A 9738-nucleotide genomic window follows, 5' to 3' on the forward strand; every position below is an offset into this window, starting at 1 on the left:
TTGTTTACTCAGAACTTGTAAATGCATTTGAAGGAACAGAGGCTTTATAACGCCGAAAATATTTATCTTGAGTTTCTCAGGTCAAAAATTTCAAAATCCGCTGCGGCAGGCAGATCTTTTTTTCAGGTGTTTTACTCTCGTCAGACAACAAAATGGTTACATGTATCAACCGATGCTACTTTTATGTACTCTGATATTAAATATAAATCGAATCAACTTTAGATACACGTACATGTAGTTTATGCCTAACATTTTATAAAATAGTTAATTCATAAATGGGTGAATTAAAAAAAAATGACCACCAAACTGAATTTTTTTGGCAAAATTCAACTACTTGTAACATATTTTTCACTTATATCATCATATTGCAAATGCATTCTAGTTTAAAATCCTGAAGTGGCAATAGAATAGACAATTGGATTAAAAAATTTCAGAATTTTTATTAGTAAAATTTCTTTTGAAAAAAGAAAATATCATTACACCTTAAAAGACTTTCTAAAATACATAATCACAAGAAATTATAGTTTTTTATGCTTCAAAATGGTAAAAGGGGTATAAATGATTAAATCTAGACCTTGAATGAGTATCTTCTCTTGTACATATGACAAAAAATTGGCTTTTTGATTGTTATTTTACATTATTTTTTCAATTCTGGTTTGAAAAGTTTTAATATGAAAAAAATATGAAGCAATAAAATTCCCCAAAATTCACTTTTTTGTCCGTTCAAGTCAATTCTTTAAATCTAAGCCAAAAAAGAATTGTTATATACGAGTTCTCTTACAAAAAATACTAGATTTTGAAGTGACCCTATGTTACATTATTGTGTTGCACTCCTGACATCTGATATGTATTTTATTTCACATTGTTTTAAAAATTATAACACACAATAACCCATTCTTACTTTGTAAATCAATTTGTCGTGTTGATATTTTTCATCGTTTACAGCAAGTTTTTCATATTTTGAAGATCTTAAAACATGATTATTTGCAAAGTGTAATATCTATAAATTGTATTTAAAATATATGTGAAATGATGAAAACTATTCCCTGAATTGACTGTAAAATTTCTGTAATTTGTTGATAGACATAGTGTTTTGAAAATCAAATAGTATCAAGCATTTTTTTCAACTTATTTTTTAGTAAAGATAGTTAAAAAGCATCTCTAATTATGAAGCAGTTTTGTTGCACTCCTGACTGCAGTAAAGTTTAAAATTAAAACCATAGAACACAAAAATTCATAAAGTGTTGGCAACATCAAGTGGTAATGAAATTGTGCAATACTTATAGTCCAATACTTCATAATTAAAACAGATGAAAGTATTTAAAATTCGCATTTTATCTGGAATTATACCCTATTTTATGCCAAAACACTAGCTTAAATGTATATTTAGAAGATAAAATATATTTTAAAGCATATTTTCCTTTAGAAGACAAACAGAGTAACCCACCAGAAAAATTCTACTCATCATTTTTTCTTTATTTTTATTCTTAGTGGATGATTTATAATTCTAACATATTTGTTGCACTCCTGACCAAAAGCATTGGGGCCTTTAAAGTAGAATTGTGAAGTGAAAATTACATAAGAACTTGTTCTGTTGTTTCAGTGAAGTTGAGGAGGAATTACTTGAATTTTATGACAATGTTTTAGTGTGTTTATTTTTAACGTTCATTAAAAAAATCACAAAAAAGATAAAAACACATCTGAATTGATAAAATTGAAAAAGAAAGGATTTTAATAATAAAACTGTCAATAATTTAGCATTAAATTATACAAAAAGATCATTATAAATTAATGAATACTTCTAAGCATGAATAGAAGTCTTTTCGTCACACAACTTGAATCTTTAAAAAAATGTGTTGCACTCCTGACCATAGAAATATGGATCTGAAGCACAGACAGATCCTGTAATTAATAAATGTATTTGGTAAAAATGTTCTTTGTGTCTTTATTTTCCAAAATAAAAATCAGAAAATCATATAATGATGATAGTTTTTTTATGCTTGGGAGCAAAACATCAAATGTTGCACTCCTGACATTTTTGGGTATGCACAAATACTTGACTCTCATTAATGCTGCTTGTGATTTATATAACATTTTTAAGTTTTAAAATGTATATCAGTTATTATTTTACACTTCCAAAATTCTTTTTTGTCTTAATTTTCTATCAGAATTTTACAATTGATGTTTTTTTGGCAACACTACATTTTTTCTGTTGCACTCCTGACATGGTATAACATTTTTTTAAACATCAGCCATGACCACAACTTGATTAAAGAAAAGTTATGACAGTCCACATTTAAAGCTCAATACTTTAAATATTATCAGGAAAGTCTTTATTTTCAACATGAAGCATTATTCTTTATTTTACAGATCTCCAAAAAATATTGAAATTTCAAAATGTCACAAAAAGGTGTTGCACTCCTGACAATTTTAGCATCATTTTTGGGCATAACTTTTTTGTTAATTGATATATCAACGAGATATTTGGCAGGTATTTAGACACTATCTAAAGACATATGCTGAGACATAGAAATCTATTATCATTGCCTGTATTTTTAGTGTGGGTTGATAAATATGCATTTGGTCATTTTTTTTTAATTCACCCAAATACCATTTTAACAATATTTATCTAATAAAAATGTCTTTACATGCATACAAGCATGTATGCAAAGGGAAATAACTCAATTTTCTTTTTCAATTTGAATAAATAGTAAATCCGAGATTTTCCCTTTTCAATACACGTGATCAATGCGGCAGAGGTTGACCTGATGTGTCGGTGCCTGAAAAACAAGATTAAATTTTTTTGGCCTTTACAAAAATAAAATTTTTAGGAGTGTTTAGTAATCTTTTTAAGCTTTGATACAGCAATACAAAATTTTTTCGTTTTTTATTATACAGTCAAACCTCGGTATCTCGAACTCGATGGGACCTAAAAAAACTTGAGATATCCGAGGGTCCGAGTGTAAAATACACAAGAAATCTGTGGTTAGGACTTCCAAATCACTTCGACATATCCATGGTATTCGAGATACCGAAGTTCAACTGTATTTAGAATTTATTTTGTTTTGTTTGCTTGTTTAACGTCCCTCGTCTAGTTTCTCACGAATATTAAATCTGAATACGATTCGTAAAAGGAATTTGTCCGCCATATTCCAGTGTTCTCTCGCTATATCTGAGGGCCCCTATATAAAGCCGCTCACTTAATCACCGTTCAGTGTATTCAGTCGTCACCGGTGTAGATGGACGTATGCTTTACAGCACTCGGTAGCGACAAAAAATAACTGCGTACTTCTAAATAATGTAGGAGAGTAAGACACCAAAGAAACTTACATTTGCACAGGTCAGTGCAGTATACAAACAAACACAAATACAAGTAACTGCAATAAAATGTAAACAAAGGTAATGCAAGATAACCAGCACGAACATGGGTCGCCATTCCACGCCGATAATCATGACAATAAAGTAGTCAGGTGTAACAAATGCTAAGAGTATACCCCGTTGCCGATATCGTAGATAGTATTAACGAAAATGTCGTATGCCTATTTACGTGTCGTGTTCAGGTTTAAGAAAGCACCACTTGCTGGTGGAGGGCTTCAAATCTGTACTCAGCACACTGTACTCAGCACAAATGCCTCTGAGCAGCGAGGGATCTTTTTCCTGCCAGCACCTACTATGACTGGGGACCTGTTTATATGGTCTCATCCAAAGGAATGGTCTCCACCTCACTTCGTGGATTCGAACCTGTGACGTAAGGATCAACTACTTAACTCTGCAACTTTCAAGGGAACGCTCTGAACAACTATGTCAGGTGGGCAACAGAATTTATTTTGAAAAATAAATATATGAAATTTCTATCGGTCTCCCTCTCTCACTCTATATATATAGATACATACATAAAGCATTTCACCTCCATTGGTTTTGTTTTATTTATACCTGTAATATGCAAATAATTACTCTATCACAAATTATTTGCACCTTCAAATCAAGATTTTGTAAAAACTTCTTTGCTTTTTTATAATAGGAAACTAAAAACGGAAACTGATGCTGAATGCTACTCCTCATTTTAAACAATAACACTTAAGAAAAATCATGCAATTTTACTTTTTTTTAATTACTCAAATACAAATCAAGAACAGAAAAGGCTGCTCCTAGCTGAAAGCTTCAGCAAACAGTATTAAGAGGCCAAAGTAGAGAACACTCAGCGGTCAATTTCACAATCTCCCTGGGTGTCCAGTTACACGACCTTAATGATGGATGATGATTACTGATAATGACGATGAGTAAATGATTTACTGTCCCCAGTGTGAAATACCACATGACATGTGAAGCCTGAACAGGCTAATGGCCACGCTTCACATTTATCTTCTTCCTCTTCTTTTTTTCCTCTTCTTCTCTTCATCAATTAATAGGGTTATCTAAAGTCAAATGTCTTTCACACCAAGTCCTTCCCTGTTCCTGATTTAACTTGAAATGTGAAGGGGGGCTGTCTACTTTGATCTGAAAGATAGAGCAATGATTTCACAAATAATGAAGAGAGTCTACAATAAAATTGCAATTCACACTGCATATCAAAGAATCAAAATAGCTAGTACAGGACTAAGGCATCCGGTTTTCAATATGCAATACAAACCATCATTCAGACTTTCTTTCTATCATTTCATATGCAAAAGGTATGACACAATTTCGCAGTGTTACTCACAGTGCAAGCCAACTTAATTTCATATTGGCAAGAGTTGAAATAATCATTTTAAACTTCAGACCCATGTTCAATTCATGGATGGGATGTAGCAAAATGTGCTACAGCAATATCAACATTCCAAATCTCTTCCAGATAATTTTTAAAAATTCAATAGTACGAAATACTTGTCTTTTACAGTATTTCTCTATGGGTGTCCTGATGTGGCCTTTTGCAAAAATCTAACAGCAAATTAACAACATTGCATGGCACATACTTTGCTCACGCAACTTTGCATAACATGCCATCATGCTGACACAACTTTCCATCGCATGAACACAAAACATATCATCACACTAACTACACACGATATGCCCAGAGCTCCAGATAATTTTTTACCTCAAAGTGTATTTACTCCCTGATTTTCAAATCAATGCAGATTTTGGCTTTTCAGCAAATTGATCAAAGAGTATTTTGTTAATCTATTGCTCTTTTGACATCCAATGTGATTTTTAACTCGTTATCGAAATAAGCGTTTTTAAAAGAGGAATGTAAAAAAGAAAAAGGACAGTTTCTGCATTTATCAATTAGGTTAATGAAATATAGTAGGTTTTGCTATATAAATTGTTGCATCGATCGAGGTAAAAGTTTTAGAGTTACTCCCCGTTTGCATGAAAAGTCGTCGCGTGGCGCTATTTATAGCAAAGAAGCCATGTGGAAAGGAAAAACATTTATTTTCATGAATTAATAAAGGTTGCCGGCGGACTTTAGATAATATTATTGCCACAGAAAATTGTAAATATATAAGAACTGTTAAACATACAGTGATAAAGGATAAATTAGACACCATGCGTGTTTTTGCGGAATTTTGACAATATCGACATGTCCGCGTCAAGAACGAAAATTTGGATGTTATATGAACAGTGCAAATCTGTAATATTTTCAGACAAAATACGAGTATTTAATATTCAAATCTTACTCCCGAACTGGAAATCGGCCTAGGTTATTCCGAATACGCTTATAAATCAAAATTTCCTTTTGATAAAAATTCAAACACTGAGCTGACCTCAATTCACATAACTAGTACTTGTATTATTCAATCCTTCGTACATGTATGCAGTACTTTCGTAGTGTAATGCTTATTTATGATTGCTAATGCGCAATTGTACGCCCTGTTTTAATTTTTAATGCGTATTTAAAATAAACCAATGCATATTTCTGCAAATACGCACCTTATCTGGAGCTCTGATGCCATCTCACAAACACAACTAGCTGTGATCAGAACTTTACACAATTCCTCGTGTGTTAGTTCTATGATGTGTTTTGTAAAGTTGTGTTAGTGCAAAGACATGTTCTGTGTTAGCACAATTGCATGTTATGTTTAACTGCGTTAGCAGGTTTTGTGTTAGCTGACAGCATGTTATGTAAAGTTATACAAGTGTGAGAGCAAGTTTAGTGTTAGTGTGATGTTGTGTTCTGGTGTGTTGTAAACAAAGCACCTTCTGTTCTTCCTATTTAGCTGTTAAGACTTTTGTAAATGGCTCAATAGGGACACCACATTTCTCACAATTATGAGCCAACCTGAAGTTCACATTAAGTTTTTTTTTTACAAATTGAAGACCCATGTTAATATTATTCCTCAATGCAAGTTGCAAAATGTGCTTCAGAAACCATTTTTCTGAAAAATTTTCTACCTTGAGGTCAACTCGACAAGACAAAGAAAGAAAAAGATCGACAGGTGCAAAACCAGAGAATGAGAAAAAGTTTTCAAAAATAAAAAGAAGTGAAATGTTCCACTTTTTAAGGGTACATGACGATTTTGTCAAGCATTTGAACATCACAGCACGAAAAAAATCCATGTTGAATTCCCAATTTTTTTTCTTTCGCAAGACCAAGTAATACCTATTTAATTCCACACCAATTAAAATTGTGCACCATTCCATGAAATCGAAATTCCAAGAAAATTTCTCTCCCAAATGGTCAGTAAATACCGACTCCAATTTAGGTAACTGTCTAGTCTGAAGTATCTGACGTTTTCCAGGATTTTTTCACAATTTTGATACTTTTACGTGCCAGGAAAATGTCAGAACTGGCGCTATTACGAAAACTGGAAATTTGCCACTTCCAAGTGGAGGCGCAATTTCTCGAGCTGATTTTTAATACTTGCGAACCGAATTAAATGCTGAATTCACAACTCATTATTAGTACAATGCCTTTAATACTCACCACCATCGTTTTTATGGGTTTGTTTATGAAATATACAGTCTGGTGAAAGCATTTTATCAGACCATCGAGTTTTCTTTTCATTTAGTGCAATTTAAAATCTTGCAAAACCTGTATCGAAATCTGGAGTGACATTTTCTTTTCATCGATATTGGTGAGTACTAGAAGCAATGTACTAACTAATAAATTGCAAGTTTGGCATTTAATTCAGTTCGCAAGTACTGAAAATGAGCTCTGGTTGGAGAGGGTGAAATTTCCAGTTTTCGTAATGGCGCCGGTTCCGACATTTTCCTGGCACATAAAATATCAAAATCATGAAAAAGGCCTGGAAAACGTCAGATACTTTGGACTAGTAACTGTCCAACAAATGGGAGTAAAACCACCATTTGGTGGGTTGTGCCAACCTGATTGTAACCAAAATTATACTGCACTCGCCTCAACAGTTTCACCGACTATGGACGTATTAAAACTAATGCCTCTTTTGGGGAAGACTTATAACAAGAAATATTGCCAAGATTTCTGGACATACCTTGCCCTCATCTTTCTCCTTTTGCGCTTTAACCTCCTCATGCGCTTCTTCCTCCACTGCAAAAATAAAATATGTACCGTCATAAACAATCAGAACATAAATTCTTCGTTGGGCCACTTTAGTTTATTGTCGTACATAATAACAACATGCAATGCAGATATTTTATATGACATTAGAATGATAAGCATGTTTTCACTCCATCAATGCAGATTACATACATGTGTAACATGTCTGTGCCAAAAAAAAATATTTAACGTACCTTTGCTCTCATCTTGATCAGAAATATCTAAAAATAACAAAATTGTACAAATTCAAACCTAAAAGTTAATGATGGTGATGAATTATGAATGATTTATTTGGATTTTTTCTGGCTTTCAATAACGCAGATCTCACCTGTTCAAGACGGAAGTTAACAAGAAAGATTAGTCTGGAAGAAAAGTTTGACATTTGCACACATTATGTTTTACACGAATAATTGAATTTCTATACATAATATATCAAATAAAAAAGATTTGGAAATAAAATGGTAAACTTATATTTAAACTGTGTATCCTTCTTGAAGACGGCACGTCGATTTACCCAAATGGACCCAAATGGACCCAAATGAACCCAAATGGACCCAAATGGACCCAAATGGCGACCCAAATGGACCCAAATGGACCCAAATGGCGACCCAAATGGACCCAAATGGCGACCCAAATGGACATATATAGACTTTATACCAAAATCAGAATACATTCATAAAAGTACAAGACCTCAAGCGTGTAAATACGAATAAAATTATTTATAATTTTTGCATTGTATATAAATATTGTTGAAAATGTAGTGGTGATTTGAATTAAAATAAATCCTGCTGAATGTTTTTTATATTTATTTCAAAACATTTTCTACCAAAATATGCTATAGAAAAATTATTTCCTTTATTCATTATATCACTTCAAACATAATGTCCAACTAAATTATTTTAAAATAAAGGAGCTTACCAATCGGAAAGAGTTTCACAAAGTTATATTTTTTCTGAGAAAATAATTAATTCATTAACCAATAATGTTTAGTAAAATGGTTTGACCACTCAAATATTTCGATACAATTGAGAACTTAATGATGAGACCCATTGGATCCTATAAAAACACTGTCTTTTTCAATTGTGCTTTTTACTTTGGAAGTTATCCTGCCATGCAAAGGTAAGTGCCTTAATTAGTTTAGTTTTAGTTTCAATCATTATAATTAATCGAATTTTTTTTTTTTTTAAAAAAAACGTCAATACTGGATCAATTAAAGGGATTTTATCAAAGTAAGCATAATATCTTTTGTCTATTTTTCACCGTGCTTGATCGTTAATTTTTATTTCTCATTGGAGACATTTGTTTATCAAGCAGAGTTTTAAGATATTTCGGTATTTGTGTCAAATAATTTATTTGTAAAAGTAAGTTTCATATCATTTAGGATCTTCCCATTTTACACAATATATAATTATACGAACTATAAAAAAAATAGCTTTGTTTTAAAATTATTTCATATACGTTATCTAAATTCAAAATTTCTTAGAATACTATATTGTTTTCCAACAAAAATTTATAACATTATGAATTTTGCATTACAGTACCCACAATGGTGCGTAAACAATCACACAAGAAGAAAAATGAGTGGCCCTGTGGTGGATGCAGAAAAAACTGTGTCAATTCTTGTGTGTTTTGTGCTGTGTGTACTAAATGGTTTCATAGTGTTTGTGAAAACTTATCACCAGAGGATTTAAAGTTATTTTCGGACATTCCAGAGGACTATGTGTGTGTAGTGTGCCGTTCTGATGACGGAAAATTCGATTATCTGATGGGAATGGAGCGGATCAAAAAGGTAGGATTTTTTCCACTCATAAACATTTTTTATCTATTACAAAGAATGTTAACAGTCATTCTACAAAAACAAGACCAGACCAAATAACTTTTTTTTATCTTGCTTATAAAGATAAATGCACAGTTGTAACGTCTTATTTAATTTGAGTTAATTAAGTAACTCGTATAAGATCGGCTAATAGGCGTATAATATAATAATTATATATCATTCTTATATATTTCTTGTTGAAGCATATAGCTAAGTGCAGATAGTCTTAATGTAATAATTGGAACTCTATTTTAAAAGTATTCTTATTTAAATTGGACTGTTATTTTATCAATTATAGTTGAATCAGTCGCTTCTTGTTTGATTGAAAGTTGGATCAATCGCTACTGATTTAATTGATAGCCAAGCTACTTGTGCTACTATGTATTTTGAGAATCCCAGGATGTTTTGATAAACAATTTACCTGACCACG

The 9738-nt window shown here is 32.0% G+C and overlaps 1 long non-coding RNA gene across 1 annotated transcript; it reads right to left on the bottom strand.

The window, feature by feature from the left end:
• Nucleotides 1–4090: 4090 nt before the first annotated feature.
• LOC133179420 (uncharacterized) lies at nt 4091–7888 on the bottom strand. Its single transcript, XR_009720117.1, has 4 exons — nt 7821–7888; nt 7687–7713; nt 7428–7483; nt 4091–4497 (listed from the first exon to the last, which is right to left on the bottom strand). It is a non-coding gene; the product is annotated as an uncharacterized LOC133179420 (long non-coding RNA).
• Between the last annotated feature and the right edge of the window lie 1850 nt (nt 7889–9738).

The sequence above is a fragment of the Saccostrea echinata genome, unplaced genomic scaffold (genome assembly GCF_033153115.1).
Source record: "Saccostrea echinata isolate AGI-Se365-2 ecotype Australia unplaced genomic scaffold, CSIRO_AGI_Sech_v1 ptg000004l, whole genome shotgun sequence".
Classification (NCBI taxonomy): Eukaryota; Metazoa; Mollusca; class Bivalvia; order Ostreida; family Ostreidae; genus Saccostrea; species Saccostrea echinata.